The 3,704-nt window shown below is 41.1% G+C and overlaps 1 pseudogene; it reads left to right on the top strand.

The window, feature by feature from the left end:
- Positions 1-743: 743 nt before the first annotated feature.
- LOC122738303 lies at positions 744-1,225 on the top strand (annotated as a pseudogene).
- The last annotated feature ends 2,479 nt before the right edge of the window (positions 1,226-3,704 follow it).

Here is a 3,704-nt window from a genome sequence, read left to right as displayed (position 1 = left end):
TTCTATATTTAAGGCCAGGCTATAACCCATTGAAATTGTGAGCTGTCAATCCTCTATGTCTGAATGATATATTTTAATTTTGTAATAATAAAACATGTTTTTAAATCGATTAAGATTCAACAATAACTTGAATGAATTAAAGTCATATTTATAGAAATTTTTAATGATGAAAAGCTGAGAGGGAGAGCTAATCGAAACAGTTGGTATTTGAACTAGAAGGAAACTTAGAAACGATATAGTAAAATGATGAAGCTTGCAGATGACACAGAGATGGTAGAGGCAGCTGACACACTGGATGGCAGAGACAGGATTTAAGGTGACCTTGACAGTCAAGAACTTCAAGATGAATCTAAAAATGTGGGATACAAAGAGAATTTCTTTTTTTAAACTACAGGGTTTTTTTGGTCAGGGCAATAAGGGTTAAGTGACTTGCCTAGGGTCATACAGCTAGTGTCTGAGGCCAGATTTGAACTCAGAAACTCCTGAATCCAGGGCTGGTGCTTTATCCACTGTACCACCTAGCTGCCCACAAAGAGGATTTCTTACACTTGGAACCAACTTTGCAAATATGAGATGGGGGAAGCAAACTTCTGACAGGTTTGTCTGAAAAATGTCTAGCAGTTTTAGTGGACTGGACTGTCACTGTGAGTCAATTGTGTGATGTGGCAGCCAAAAAAAAGCTAATGTGAACTTGGGCTGCTTTGAGGGAAGCCTAAAAAGGCTGATTGAGGAATGTTATAGGCTCCAGCATGTCAGTGGTAGCCTCCGTTTCCTGGAAGCCAGCCAAAGTCTTTCTGGAAACCAGCATGGGCACTAAGGTGCTGCAGCCATTTTGGAAGTATGTCCCCAAGACCTGGAAGGACTTTGTAGAGCTGACTCAATGGGATTTCTATAATGGCACCAAGTTTCACAGGATCATCAAAGACATCATAGTTCAGGGTAATGATACAAAAAGAATCTATGGCAAGCACTTTGCAGATGAATTTACCCAAAGTTGAAATTCACATGGGATGGAATTCTAGCAATGACCAATGCATGGCCAAACAACAATGGTAGTCAATTCTTTGACTTTGGCACCACCCAATGGCTTGATGGGAAGCACACCATTTGGGAGCATGTGTGCCAGGCAGTAGGGATGGTGAATCAAGTGGCCATGGTAAACTCAAATTCTCAGAACTGTTCTGTTGATGATGTGAAGACTATCAAAGCTTACCCATCTGAATAAAACCAGAGTCTAGGCAAATGCTTCCAGTCCCAGTAAGTTACATTGTCAATTCCTTGGAGATTCCTCATCTGGCAAGTTCCTAGGTAACCTGTAGATAATATAAGGACAAAATGGCCTTCATACTCTGATTTATTTGTTCTTCATTAAGTCATCATTGGACTTAGCTAGGTTGTTTCACTTTTGTCCTGCAAATTTAGTCCAGTGTCTCAGATGCACCAGAGATGAGAGTGAATTTTAACAAGGCACTTCTTTCCTTCTTCTCAGCACATAAATGTCAAAACATTTGTACATACACACATTACAGCAATTGACCAGAACTGTTCTCTCCTGTACTTGTCACTTCTGATTCATCTGGGGGAAAATGAAAAAGAATCAGGAGATGCTGTCGGGAGCGAGACAGAGACAGAAGCACCGCTTCCAATTATAAGGAAGTTAAGGGTCCTTCCATTTCTAAATCTATGACCTTTTGATCCTATGATGAACAGTAGGAGGACCCACAGTTCATTTTCTTTCACTTGTGAAAATCGGTTCTAATCCCACCAATACCAGGAACTCATTGTGGGCAATCTAATATACTGTGCCAGAATTATGTTGGACCACTTCTGAAACATTGTGTTCAGTCTGGAGCACTAAGGTTGATGAAAGATATTGATAAGATGAAAAGTGACCAGGGGAAGAAATTCTGAATGATCTTGAATCCATATCATATAATGCTTGGTTAAAGACCAAGACATTGGGGTTATATAGACATGGGAGGGACATGAGAGTTGTCCTCAGGTAGAGGGATTCAACTTTTTGTGCCTGGCCCATGGGGCAGGATTAGGAGTAACCGGTGGAAGTTGTAAAGAGGCAAACGTAACCTCAATGTCCTAACCATTAGAGGGATCAATTGACTGTCTGGGAAAGTAATGGGTTCCCACTCCTTAGAAATCTACAAGAGGCTAAATGGCTAGTTGTCAAGTATGTTGAAATCAGGGCTCCTTTTAGGAATTATGGATTAGACTAGGTAGCTGTGAGGGTCCCACTCCCTTATTTCACAGTTGAGGAAACTATGGCTTGGAATCAAAATTCAGAATGGTAATGACAGATTGAATCTGTGGACCAAGATGAAATTGAAGAGGGACAAATGTGAAGTCCTACTGTTAGGTTCAAAGAATCAATTGCACAAACAGAACTGTAATAGCTAACATTTCTATGACCCTCTAAGGTTTGCAAAGTGCTTTGCAGATATTAGCTCACTTTATCCTCACAGCAATCCTGAGAGGCAGATGCTATTATAATTATATTATTATAACATAATATAATGCAATGATATATATAATTATGTACTATTATTAAAATTATGAATATAATTACATGTTATAATAACTATAAATAGGAATTTATGCTCCTAAGGAAAGAAGAGGTGAGGTTGGCAAGCTCATGTGGGGTACAGCTGCTTAGGGGACGAAACTTGAAGAACTGACCACTGCTGATGGAGTAGTCATGACTGTGGAAGGGGGAATAGGGTTAGAGGGGAAGGGGATTGTTATATGACTACCAAGAGGAGAAAGCATGCATCAAAAGGAGTCCATTGCCACTGAGGCTGGCACGTGAGGAGGAGCTCCCCTGGAATGCAAGGACAGAAGGAGAGCAGCCCAGGACATTGCTGCCAGCACTCTCTTAAGTTTCAGCATCCTGGGGCAAAGTGTCAATCATTCTGCCCTAGTTACAGAGTTCTGTGCACAAGTGCAAATTGAAGTAGACCTTGCTTAGAAGCAGTTCGTGTGTAAAAGATCCAGTGAGCCTGATTTGCTGCATGTTCAGTGTGACATATCACTGGTGTGGTATGGCTACTAAAAAATCTGACACCACAGTGGTCAGACCACAGGAAGTAATAATCCCATTGGACTCTATGCTGATGAGAATGTATTCTGAGGCCATGTTTTAAAAGGCCCTTTGACAAATTGAATCCAGAGAAGGGTGATGAGAGTGGTGAGCAGCCGGGTGACTATATCATATGAAGAACAATTGAAGGCACTAGGGGTGTTCAATCTGGGAAAATAAAGACTTATTGGGAGAGGGGCCCATCTTTGAATAGCTGTAATGCTTACCACTGTAAGATTCAAGGAGTAAAACAGCATCTTACTCCATTTTTAAGCCCTCCAATGTCCTGATGTAACTAAATCTTCCTGTTTGCCTTCCCCTCTGATGTGAATAGCAGACAGGCTGAAGATCCTCAGAAGATTCATGAGGGGCCAGGACACCTCTCAGAGCACTTAAAGATTGGCTAGACCCACTCCCTCATTTTACAGATGAGGAAACTGAGTCCTGGAGAGGTTAAATGACTTACATACCATCACACAGGTGGTACTACAGTCATATTAGCTGTCCTCAAATCCTGTGCCAAATTCTGACACATAGTAGGTGCTCAATAAATGCTTATTGGCAGACTGACTGATGGCATAAAAGATCTCATGTGCTTCCATGGGCAAACTTA

This window comes from Dromiciops gliroides, chromosome 2, assembly GCF_019393635.1.
Source record: "Dromiciops gliroides isolate mDroGli1 chromosome 2, mDroGli1.pri, whole genome shotgun sequence".
Lineage (NCBI taxonomy): Eukaryota > Metazoa > Chordata > Mammalia > Microbiotheria > Microbiotheriidae > Dromiciops > Dromiciops gliroides.
Note: the sequence above shows the minus strand (reverse complement) of the source record. Positions and strands in the feature narration are given on the sequence as shown.